Source organism: Dreissena polymorpha, chromosome 3 (assembly GCF_020536995.1).
Source record: "Dreissena polymorpha isolate Duluth1 chromosome 3, UMN_Dpol_1.0, whole genome shotgun sequence".
Taxonomy (NCBI): domain Eukaryota; kingdom Metazoa; phylum Mollusca; class Bivalvia; order Myida; family Dreissenidae; genus Dreissena; species Dreissena polymorpha.
Genome location: NC_068357.1, coordinates 69,202,730 through 69,216,376, shown reverse-complemented (window position 1 = coordinate 69,216,376; position 13,647 = coordinate 69,202,730). Strand labels below are relative to the sequence as shown.

Sequence of the window (13,647 nt, the reverse complement as noted above, 5' to 3'; positions counted from 1 at the left end):
ATAAAAAAAGATCACATAATTGACGTCTGACATGTTTATGCCTGTGTTAATTTATGTTATATTCATGCTTGCTTGAAAATGGTATATTAGAATAGGATGAGATAAAATTTAATTAAAAACAAGCTCGAAACCAAATTACTCAGTACTTTTCGTATAATCGCCGGTATTTTCCATATTACCACATTTCTTCTCAGGCTTTATCTACTATAGTAAGATTTAAACACGCTTTCTCTAGAGAAGCCTTTAGTTTTGTCAATTTATTATAGCTTTAAATTATTTCGGGGCTTTGTTTAGAAACATACATGGGCTCAGCAAACTATCAAAATCGGTGCAAACTTAGCTTAAATCTTAACACAATTAAAAAAATGTATAATCTACGTTTACACTTACTGGAACTTGTTACTCATATCTTTAGAGACAAATGCGCGTCATCGATGGTTTTTCCCCTTACTTGCCTATAGACACGTTTTAAAATAATGCATTTCTCTTTTTCGCGGATGTATTTTCATTTTACACTGATAGAGTGGTAATCGTTAAGCAAATACATCCGTGCACTATATTGTTCGATACACGCCTCCGGTGAGATTCAAAGTGACGCTCTCACAACTCGTGCATTTTAATATAAAGTTTAACAACATTTTATACAACCACCTGTATTTCTAAACACGAGAAAAGTGTCTCCAGGCCATTTATATTTTTTTTAATGACAAAGCGTTTAACAATTAAATATTCTCAGTTAAATGTTCTCTCATCTTAAAAATATATAATAACGTTTTAGCTTTCGATATGCCCATTTCAGTCGAATTTATTAGCATACATTGTAGTATTTATATCGAGTACAACTGCGTCTTACTGGATTTTTGTTCATAATTGAACTTAACGTTTTTTACAAAACTTCAACCAACGGGGCAAATTTTACTCAAAAAATTGTTAGCAAAGTGTTTACGGCTGAAGGCAAAATGTTACAGATTGCACAATAATTACCTAAATCAATTCCTTATTTATTCATGTGCGACAGCCTGTGACTTGTGTTATTTCCTCGTCTCGCTGTGGTTACATGCATGGTATGTTGCGTTAGTGCACGTATTCTGCTTTGATCAAATGTCTCACTCTGTTTAATATACCTAATTATATGGTGAACTACAGCGTGTCTGTTTGTATTAAACCCTACATACTAAGTATTTCTATGGTTGATTGCATAGTAAGATGTTGCGCTGTAGTTTCCATTATTTAACTTCAATATTACTTATGCATTACACCGTGGCAAAAGAACGAATTTAAATTGCAATACAGTTTGCATTTGTCCATGTGAAAACTGATACATAAAAGGCACGCAAATCACATAAAAGTAACTGCAACCATTACTTTGCAGAATAATTTCATGAACCAACCTGTGTTACCATATTATGCCTGTAAATACTCACATAATATAAATGAAGATGAGACAAGCTAGGCACTAAACCTCAAAACAGTATGAGGTCTGCTTTATATAAAAAGTGTGCACTGTTGGAAGTTTCAAATGTATCACACATGAAACATTTTAAGAACAAATATTGCATAAAAAGCTTTATTTTTAAAACGAAACAGTCCGTACAACAGATTGTGAAAGAATGCCACCGAAACATATGAGTAAAATGGAAATCAAAGGTCATGACCCTGCATTCTGAACTATGGCTTTGGCATTTAAATTATAAGCAAAGGGTTGTGTGTTACACATCCTCTAGTTATGGGGAATATTCCGATGAAAATTAATAAGAATCCTCAAAATAATTAACAGTAAGAGAACGGAAAAGATAGAACACAACCTTTGACATTAGTTGTGACATTGAACTTTAAACAAAGAGCACTGATGTATGCAACACATCGCCGGACACCCCATGCATGTTGTATATTTCAAGGCGAAATATCGTTTTGTATGGTGTCATGTTTGATTTAATTCATATTCAGTGTAACACAATGTTTTATCACAAACATTAACCTTGTGTGTACACGTATGAGTCCATTAGAAGACATTTCGATATAGGGGGAATTTTCTTGAAAAGTTTAATAATGTTTACGTGTATTGGAAACAATAAGAACGCATGATGTTTTTCATACTCGAGTTGAACTCAAAGAAGTTGTATTCACATAATAAATCGGACGAAAAGTTGTTTGTGTTCCGTCATAGGCGACCTGACTGAAGTTTCCGTCTTTCAATTTAAATCAAATAAGGCGTACTTCACTGAGTATACTGTTGTTGAATCACTCAACTCGTGCAAAACCTGCAAAAAACTAAACCAAAAATATTGGTCACAATCCAACCGCTTAATGTATGCCAATGGGAGCTCCAGCGGGTTAGGTCAAGAACAACAAGACTATTGCCTAGCAATATATGTCCCCAACCGACTCCACCATTGTCAGAAATTCCACCATTGTCAGATTTTTTCAATATATTTGTTGCCATAGCAACCAGAATTTTTGACGTAGGAACAAAATGAAATGACGTGCATAATGTCCATATTGCCATCTTTTCATTTTTCAAGTTTCATGAAAAAATATAAGGAACTTTTAAAGTTATCGCAGGATCCAGAAAACACACACCATTTTCAGCAGTATTTCTAGTCTATTTGTTGCCATAGCAACCAGAATTTTTGACGTAGGAACAAAATGAAATGACGTGCATAATTTTCCATATTGCCATCTATCCATGTTTCAAGTTCCGTGAAAAAAAAAGAAGAACTTTCTAAGTTATCGCAGGATCCAGAAAAAACACACCATTTTCAACAGTATTTCTAGTCTATTTGTTGCAATAGCAACCAGAATTTTTGACGTAGGAACAAAATGAAATGACGTGCATAATGTCCATATTGCAATCTATCCACGTTTTAAGTTTCATGAAAAAATATTAAGAACTTTTAAAGATATCGCAGGATCCAGAAAAAACACACCATTTTCCGCAGTATTTCTAGTCTATTTGTTGCCATAGCAACCAGAATTTTTGACGTGGAACACAACGAAATGACGTGCATAATCTCCATATTGCCATCTATCCATGTTTCAAGTTTCATGAAAAAATATGGAGAACTTACCAAGTTATTGCAGGATCCAGAAGAGTGTGACAGACTGACTGACAGACACACAAACGCAAACCACAAGTCCCCTCCGATTTCACTGGTAGGGGAAAATAACCATAGTCGGTCATTTCAGACTAACAAACCTTAAACCTTACAGTTAACTGTTATGCAGCACCGTACTTAAATGGGGAAGCGGACAACGACAACGAGCGAGGCATGGTGTAGGGAAGATATCTCTGGGTTATGGTTAGGTTAGGGTTAGGGGTCGGGTTAGGGGTCGGGTTAGGGTTAAGGCTAACCCTAACCCAAACCCGACCCTAACCCTCTCACCCCCATGCGCATTACACTACCATGCTATGCTCATTGTCGTTGTCCCTTACTCACTTTAATGAGTACCGGTATATACGATCTTATTACTTTTGTGAAGACCTAAAACATTGATGAATCGAACACTTAAAAGATTCGAAGATGTAGTAGCAGTCACAAATACGTGAATGCTGTATAGCAGAAAACGTACACGAAATTAACTCTGTTGTAAAATCCCCATTGGTCTGTGCAGATACCAGTCAAAGACACTATTTGGGATTTTTGTTTTACAACAAATACTTGTAATCATGTCGGCGTTGTCTTGCTCATTATAAATATCACTGATGTAAACACTATTTGATTGATGGCACCATATTCAGATTTTTAACAAGTGTTCCGCGGTCGGAGACATATGCCCCTCCAAACAGGGCTTTGAACTAGTGACCCCAATTTCAATAGGTGTCTTCTACTGTCCAAGGCAAATGAGCATGTGAAGTATCAAGCCAATCGGTCAATTCGTTGATGAGTTATTGATCGGAAACAGTTTTCACACTTATTGTCACAGTGACCTTTACCTTTGACCAAGTGATACCAATTTTGATAGAGGTCATCTAATGTCCAAGGCCAATGCCCATGGGAAGTATCAAGCCAATCGGTTGATTCGTTGATGAGTTATTGATCAGAAACGCTTTTTCCACTTATTGTGCGAGTGACCATGACCTTTGACCTAGTGACCCCAATTTCAAAAGGGGTCATCTACTGTCCAAGGCCAATGCACATGAGAAGTATCAAGCCAATTGGTGAATCAGTTGACAAGTTATTGATCGGAAACAATTTCACACTTAGTGTGTAACAGTGACCTTGACCTTTGACCTAGTGACCCCAATTTCAAAAGGGGTCATCTACTGTCCAAGGCCAATGCACATGAGAAGTATCAAGGCAATCGGTGAATCAACTGATAAGTTATTGATGGGAAACGATTTCACACTTAGTGTGTAACAGTGACCTTTGACCTAGTGACCCAATTTCAATATGATTTATCTACTGTCCAAGGCCAATACACATGGGGAGCATCCAGCCAATCGGTAAAACAGTTGACGAGTTATTGATCAGATGCGAACTGGTAAACCGACATTCAGACTGGTCTACCGACAATTCTAACAACATTCAGACTGGTCTACCAACAGATAGCCAGCAAAACAAAATACCTCTCTTTTTCGAAGAGGGGAATAATTGATTTTACTTACAGGGGCTTTTTCACAGATTTTGGCATATTTTGAAGTTTGGCATAAAATGCTATATATTGATAAATGTAAACATTGGATCTTAAAAGCTCCAGTAATAAATAAAGAATAAACTTTAAAGAAAAAGAAAAAAAAGTAACCCTCAGCTGGGCTCGACCCACTGACCCCTGGAGTAAAAAGTCTACTGCTTAGACCACTCAGCCATCCTTCCTGATACAATAAAAGATGTATTTTATACTTTATATAAGCAATCCTTGTAGTTTAACAAAATATAACAACAACTACAGAACTCTCCAAATTATTCATTTGTTTCGCGTAGCAACGCTTTATAATTTTCAGGTTTTTAAATCGTCAAAAGATGCATATAATGGCTATTTTAGAGCAAGGTAAATGTTCAGTATTACTGTTTCCTCACAAATATCATAACTTAAACGAAAAATTGCGAATCTTAAACAGCTTTTTAAAATTTTGTCCATATACCCAAACGTGAAAAAGCCCCTTTAACATTCCACGGTCATATTCAGGTGTTGGGTTCAGGTTGCGAGCATAACATGTTGACATTCAAATCATAAAAACCGACAATCGCTTTAATGATACACCAAGGTCGAGTAACGAGGCATCCCTTCACCATCAATATTGGAATCATTCAATATTTCAAAACTGAAATTGCTTGTTTAAGAAACATTACCTCATTGTGATTTTATCTGTTATGTTAAAGAGTGCCAATCATCAGGAGATTGGAGTGTCATTAATCACACCGGGTAATATGTTGCCAATAAATGTTTTATATGTACTTGTTGAATGCCAGCTGATATGGTGTATTCAAAGTCGCACATTTTCCAGAATAACTGGCCTAAATAAATTGATAGCATTTCATAAATCAAGTTGACCCATTTATTATGAATACAAACAGTGGCTTGTGACACTATCTGATTGGTTGATTGTATACATGTTGTTGTAAACAGGAACTCGATTCTGGAAAGTTGGAGAGGACATATTCATTAGAACATTTAGTTATCCCTGCAATTTGTTATTCGCGAAGCTTTTATTCTTGTTTATTTTCGTGGGTTGCAAATCGTTTATATGCAAGAGTGATTTGATTTTTTACTGTAATATAAATACTGATTGCAGATTACACAACACACCAGTAAATAAGACTCCAAACATATGATGAAATATAATTTTATTTTTGAGATGCAAGTATAAATTCAGGACATTTCTTAAGGCCTGATATGGTTATTTTAACAAACTAATGGTACAGGATTCTAAATAAAGTTAAATCTGTCTAACTTTAACCTTAAATGGGTAAAATCGTAAAGAAAATAATAAACTTTTAATGATGACTGGCAGAATGAACATATTAATACATGTATAACAAAGTAAAGTTATGGACAAAAACTATACTCCGTGTGAACACATTGAATCCATTAAATTTTGAAACAGTGTAACATTTTATAATATTCAATTAAGAAAAAGATGAACAAAATGAGCACTGCAATGGTATAAACATACTTTTTTGCAGATTTCCTTTTCACAAACAATTCAAAATTGATACACACATAAATTGACATTGTTCCTATCTGGGTCAGTTTTATTTTGCCCATTACACATTAGTTTAACTGTATAATCTCTAAATTATAAATATGCCAATAAATGTATTTGGTTTCACAAGAGAACATTTTTCCTTTTTGTTAGGAAAATTCTACTGTACAGAAATATCTACTAGAGAAACCGAATACATTTATTGAAACAATAATACATCACAGATAATTTGACATGGTAATAAATATTTAAGGCCGCACCAAATTCAAGTCTTGATAATTGGATTTTTAGATTTTATTTCTTAAAAATATAAAACTAGAAAGTAAATTAAAAAAGTATCTTTTTCAATTAAAAAAAAGAATCACTTGTTCAAATAATTAAAAAGTATTCTTTCTTTAGCTTTTTCAATCCATTTTTTTTTTTAACTTCTGATGACCAAAACTTCAAAATTGTGTGATAAAATTCACATTTACTACAGATTTAACATACAATTCAGTTTAAATAGACAATTGAAAGTACATAAGAGCACAATTTGCTTGCAAATCTATAATTCAACAGTCAGTGGACCACTAACATAAATAACAAGAGATGTGTTTGTTTGACCTTTCACCACTCAAAATGTGCAGCTCCATGAGATACACATGCATGTCAAATATCAAGTTGCTATCTTTAATATTGCAAAATGTTAAAGTTTGACCAAACAAACCAACCAACCAACCAACCAACAAACTAACAGACAATAGTGGTGGGGGACATAAAAACAAAAGATGTGTTTGTCAGAAACACAATGCCCCCTATTGCGCCGCTTTGAATCTATATATTTGACATTTGACCTTGAAGGATGACCTTGACCTTTCACCACTCAAAATGTGCAGCTCCATGAGATACATATGCATGCCAAATATCAAGTTGCCATCTTCAATATTGCAAAACTGTAACCTTGACTTTAACCAAGGTCGAAGTTTTGGGACAGAATGACAGACAGACAGACAGAATGACAGAGAGACAGGCCAAAAGCAATATACCCCCGATCATTCGATCCGGGGGCATAAAAATATAATGACATGAAAATGTTGAGAGTTTAAAAATATTTAATGAAACAAAAATATCACAGAACAGCTTCAACAACAGAATCTCTTTCATACAAACAGAATCAAAGACATTGTCCAAATAATGACAGAGATTAAATACATATCCAGACCAACAAATCACTGTCACAGGTCTGGACAATAATACCATAATGGCCGCTTCCATTTGTTGTTTGAATATCTTTAATATAACTCAAAACTCCCACTACTATATACTTGGGAAGTGAGTTTTTGAGACATTGCCCTTCCTAAAAATATCACTGACAATCTATGATACTTTACATATCTGTTTTCAAATTAACTGTTACAAACAGTGGTAGTGGTAGTTGTAGAAGAAGTAGTAGTAGTAGTAGTAGTAGTAGTAGTAGTAGTAGTAGTAGTAGTAGTAGTAGTAGTAGTAAGTAGTAGTAGTAGTAGTAGTAGTAGTAGTAGTAGTGTAGTAGTAGTAGTAAGTTAGTAGTAGTAAGTAGTAGTAGTAGTAGTCGTAGTAGTAGTAGTAGTAGGTAGTAAGTAGTGTTAGTAGTTAGTAAGTAGAGTAGTAGTTGTAGTAGTAGTAGTAAGAGTAGGTAGTAGTAGTATAAGTAGTAGTAGTCGTAGTAGTAGTAGTAGTAGTAGTAGTAGTACGTAGTAGTTAGAAGATAGTAGTAAGTTAGTCGCTAGCTAGTAGTAGTAGTCGTAGCTAGTAGTAAGTAGTAGTAGTAGTAAGTTAGTAGTAGTAGTAGTAGTAGTAGTAGTTGTAGCTAGCAGCTAGTAGTAGTGTAGTTAGTAGTAGTAATAGTAGTAGTAGCTAGTGTGTAGTCGTAGTAGTAGTATAGTAGTTAGTAGTAGTAAGTAGTAGTAAGTAGTAGTAGTAGTAGTAGTAGTAGTAGTAGTCGTAGTAGTAGTAGTAGTAGTAGTAGTAGTCGTCGTCGTAGTAGTAGTAGTCGTCGTAGTAGTAGTAGTAGTAGTCGTAGTAGTAGTAGTAGTAGTAGTAGTAGTAGTTTCGTCGTAGTAGTAGTAGTCGTAGTAGTAGTAGTAGTAGTAGTAGTAGTAGTAGTAGTAGTAGTAGTAGTAGTAGTAGTAGTAGTAGCAGTTGTAGTAGTAGTAGTGGTAGTAGTAGTAGTAGTAGAAGTGGTAGTAGTTGTTGTTGCTGTTGTTTATGTAGTAGAAGTTGTTTTTGTTGTAAAGTAGTATATGTAGTAGTAGTAGCAGTAGCAGTAGTAATAGTACCTACATGATCCAAGCTGCCGTACACATTTGGATAAACATATTTATCTTTGTTGAATTTGTCATTATTTCCGATATGGTTACTTTATAGTTAACATCATTGTTTTCTTTATATTGATTGTATACGCATTGCACAATTAAAATTAATATGCCGCCATTCAAGGTTTAAAAGTTAACAGCGTTGTTTAGTTATTTTCTTAGTAATAAAAGTATATGTATCAAGATTTATAAAACGCTGTTGGATTCTACATATGTTTAATGATGATTTTACAAAAACGAACCAATGTGTTTTAACAAGTGTTTAAGTCTGGATGCTTTTCCTGCTATTACATATCAGATTTATTATTACGTGTAAGCTTTGACAGCTGCGTCCTTCTTCCTTTTTAAGAAACAACAATGCATGTTTATATCGTTTCTAAGTATTTGACCGTTAAGTTAAAGAAGTGTTATCGTTTTGAGACATGCCTAAATATCTTTACAAAACAGCCATTAGCCAACACTAATTTTATGGCAGGTATGCATTTAAACTTTTATAGAAGGATTGTATCGCGTGAATGTGAAACATTTGAACATGATACATGTTGACCCTAGAGCTATACTTGTCTACCCGTGTACAACAACTCATTAAGCAAACCCCTCACAACGGTTACCCCCGGCATTTCAACATTTGTTAAGAGATGTGAAGCTCATACACTTCAACGGCCTGCAAGGTTATTAATATTCCAGCATAGAAACTGAAGGTATACCTTATATAAGTATAACTATAAGTTACAATTAACATATCACTTTCCAAATGGCGATTTGTGATTAACCCGATTTCCGAAGAAGCTTATCCAATCACCTAGTATAGATATTCGTTATCATAAATCGGCTGCCAGTATAAACCAGGTAATGATGGTCGATTAAAACCTGTTTCATATCATTTATATTATTTTTCCGTTTGAGTGTTCAGTACATAAAAGAAGGCCATAATGCCCCCGAAGCATTCACATGGGTAAAATATTTACCAATTGTCGTATACATTACCTGGTATCCTTGTTTAAATACATTCAAGATATGTTTGTATAATATTAAAATGTAAATAATGCATTTGTCTGATAGCGAGTGTTATTTTTTTGTTCAAATTATATGCATGTACATGTATATATATACAATTTCTGTTTATGAAATTGCATGTAAGTTAATTGCAATAATAATGTTTTCATAATTCATGCCTCACCTTCTTTTCTGATTAAAGGAAACTGATTTTGACATCGCAGCACTAAAATTAAATAATATTAAATATCAATTATAGACCTATTCACAATGTTCACTTTTAAACATGTACAAAAATCATTTGTGCATTATTTCATTTTGTATGGCCCCAGATCGATAGATCGAGGGTATATTGTTTTTGTCCTGTCTGTCTGTCATTCTGACCCAAAACGTTCACCTTGGGTAAAGTTTGATAACTTTTGCAATATTGAACAAAGCAACTTGATATTTACCATGCATGTGTTTCTCATGGAGCTGCTCATTTTAAGTGGTGATCCTTGCAAGGACCATATTATACTATACGAATCTTGGCTTTATTGCACTGCTTTTAGATTGATATTCGTTATATGCGTTATATATAATTGTCGCAAAAATAGTGTATTCAATATACTGAAACTGCCAGTTTATATTTATTTCTGTTTCGGCTATGTCATTGTATTTGTCGAATCTGACACGTAACGCAAATTGCTAGTGTCCTATTATCTGGGCGTAGGTACGTTATGTTTTGTAAAGATTTATCAAATTATTTTGAATAGCACACGTAGGATGCAAAAAGGTGTGTGCTTGTTATTAACTGTGCGGTTCTAGTCTCATTTATAAGACGCGCAAAGAATTTAGAGATACCTTTTATATGGGCTAAATTCTTTGGAACGTCTCATCGTTGAAGGACCTTTTTTGTGGTGGAAACCAGAAAGTTTAAATTTTCATCAATTTGCGTAAAATTGCAAAATAACATTACCAACTCATTCAGTTTTAATTCAGAAGTTTATTTTTACATCAAATATCGTCGATTCGAAGTTAGAAAGGCATAAATTCTTCAGTTAAACTTCTGCTTAAATCGCAAAACAATCACTGACCTGTAGCCATGTCATGAAACTGATTTAAATATGAACCAATCAGAAGAAGGCATTACGGTGTAACGTGTACGCGTAATTTTATTTAACATGAGCTTTTAACACCGACTTTTACGTAACTAGATCTAGTATGCTAAACTTTGGCGATTTAATAAGCATATGTTCAAAACAGATATGGTGCAGTTTCTATTCACTGTTCTAAGTTTCAGGAAGTGTTTATGCATGTCTTTTTAGCACCTCTGTCTGTGTTGTTTTATTTACTTACATTCTACGTTACAAAGGACGGTATACTGTACGATCTGTATCAATATTATTTATGTACTGTATAAAAATAAAAGATGTAATTCATTTCAGAACTTTTTAATTGTCAATTTAGAAAAAAAAAACAATGCTAAATTAATCCAGAAAAGTAGAACATCGGTTTACTATGTAACGCGCTGCACCACAACAGACGAACGCAAACTGTATTTTACGCTGTTTATTCTTCCACTTTAAACCAGATGCTTTACATCGAGGTCGTGTTATCGATTTATATCTACACAGCGAGCGAATCGAGAGATATTGAAAAATTGAATATTGTTTGGATTTAAATTGCTCAGGCGTGCACAATTCAAAGTGTCATTACATAATTTTTACGGAACATTATCGAGAAATGAATTATCTACACAGGTAGGTAATATTATTGCAATCCGTTGTTATTAAGTGTCTTATATCGGGGCTTGAATGTTGCGCACAAAATCCTTGCGCAACAATATAGACAAAGAACGAAAAATTCCCACCACATAATTGGTCTTTCACCCTTTGTACGCTCCAAATATTACCCATATAAAAAGTAGCTTAATATTTAAGAGCGTCAAAAATTTGGACTATGTGCGGTTCCACTTACCGGTTTTTTTAAATGCCCAAAACACTAGCATAAATGTAATTACCCAACTATTGAAATAAACTTATCAACTCATATATTGTATAAAATTGCATCAACTTTTCACATACATTTTAAAGGAAATATTACATGTGGGTGCAATCATTTGCTCTTATAATGTTAAGCTTATAATTTTTACAATGTTCATTATTGTTTAAAATATTTTATTTATATACACCGTCCGATTGTTTAAGAATTTTCTTAAACCTTCTTTAAAATTTTATTCAAAATTATTGTTTTTTTCTAACGAGGCTTTGTTTTCTGGCAAAAAAACATTTTTTTTTCTATTAGATAGCTTGCATGGACACTCCTTGCGTGCTCAGCGTTCCGATATTTGCACAAACAAAAAGTCATTTTCAAATAACATATATATTTATGATTTTGCGCTGTTAAATAATGCTCTACATTAAACAGTTTGGCGCCATAACGAAACGTAAATATATATATATATAAAAGAACCAGGATTTTGTATGCTGGATTTAATTCAGAATTAATTAACTGCCATACAAATTGTATGGGATGTATTGATGAAATTTGGTAACGTCCTCGTAAACAGTTTACCTGCTACGTATTGCCGGTATTGCACGCCTCTGCATGTGTGCTCTGTTTACTATCCATACCTTGTAAAGGCCTGTAAATCAAGCATTACGGTACGTGCACAAACACAAAACATGTCTCGAAAACCGAAACTAGGTTTACATGCCATTGAATAATAAATTAGATTTTACCTTCCGATAAACACCCATTACGAATCCTCATATTAACGTGCGGCCTTTCCCGGATCTCTCAGCTTTCTACATATCATATGACACGATATAGATATATTGTTTATCTATTAACAATTTAAAGATATAATAGCTGTATTTAAATACGGATTTTGATTGTGGATGCATATAGACTAAACCATATGCGATTGCAATCATGTTTATATGTCTAATATGATATGTGTTTGTGCCATACTTAAAAATTGACCAATTGCTGAACATAATGTTGTGTTTTTATTGTAAATAAAGGCGAACTTGTTGCATCCTTTGACGTACTTACGAATTGCAAATAAAACTGGAAGAACAATGTGCCGTTGAAATATTATGAAATATGTGTGCGGTAAATACAACATTTGTATTCAGATGTATTAGGCTGCTCGCTCTCCTTAATCCATTTATGCCTAGCGCCTAGAACAAAGGTCTTGGCAAACAGCGTAGACCCAGATGAGACGCCGCATGATGCGGCGTCTCATTAGGGTCTGCGCTGTTTGCTTAAAGGAATTTGTGTAAGAAATATTATAAATATAGAAATAAATATAATCGACATCCCTAATTTTGGAAATAAATTGATTCAATTTAGAAGGATGGGAGAGTCCACTAGGCATTAATGGGTTAATCTGGCTAATAGTGTTGTCCCTACTTGAAACGTATTTTGGAAATGTTTTAAGGAAAAAGGTTTTATTTTCTTCTAGTGATATAATAATAAATGTTCGTGATTAACAAATAAAATTTAAACTACATATAGACCTTTAATTATATTATACGAAGCGATTTTTATGCTTTTCAAACATGTACTTTGAATTATTAGCCGTTGCGTTACAATGCAATATTTTGGCGATGTTTTTACACTGTTAATGTGTTTGCGGGCGTTAACTTAAATTAAATAATGTACTTGGATCAAGGATGTGTACTTCTTAACTATCTCATCGAGTAAAAAGTATATAGTGTTAAATCGTTGCGCTAAACACGGCGAAATTTTTCTGTTTACCACGCTTAATAGATATAAGATATATGTTTTAGAGTTAAAACGTTAAATGCAGTTCACAATGCATAGCCATACAATGCTTGCGAATTAACTTTCATGTTTTGCAGTAGGCTGCACCTTATTGGCATGTGTCCAAATCTTACATGCTTCGGAACAGGTAAACAGAACCTATTCAGATGCAGGTTACTCCCGTAGTCGCTAAACTTTAGAATTGTAATTCAATCACATGCTATAAATGGACAATAACTCGCTGGCGTATTATTAATGACATGCCTTTTAATTTAGAAACGTACTTCTAGCCTTTTTTCACATAATCAGAAATGAGCTTGCGCATACAAGGGAAACATTATACTCAAGGATAAAATATTACATGGCTTTAAAATTAAACGTAAACAAAATCCAAACTTTGTTTATTAGAAGGACATTTGT

The 13,647-nt window shown here is 33.8% G+C and overlaps 1 protein-coding gene across 2 annotated transcripts in view; it reads left to right on the top strand.

The window, feature by feature from the left end:
- The window catches only part of LOC127874644 (sushi, von Willebrand factor type A, EGF and pentraxin domain-containing protein 1-like), a 496,927-nt gene that overhangs the window by 196,819 nt on the left and 286,461 nt on the right, over positions 1 to 13,647 (top strand). The window lies entirely within an intron of this gene.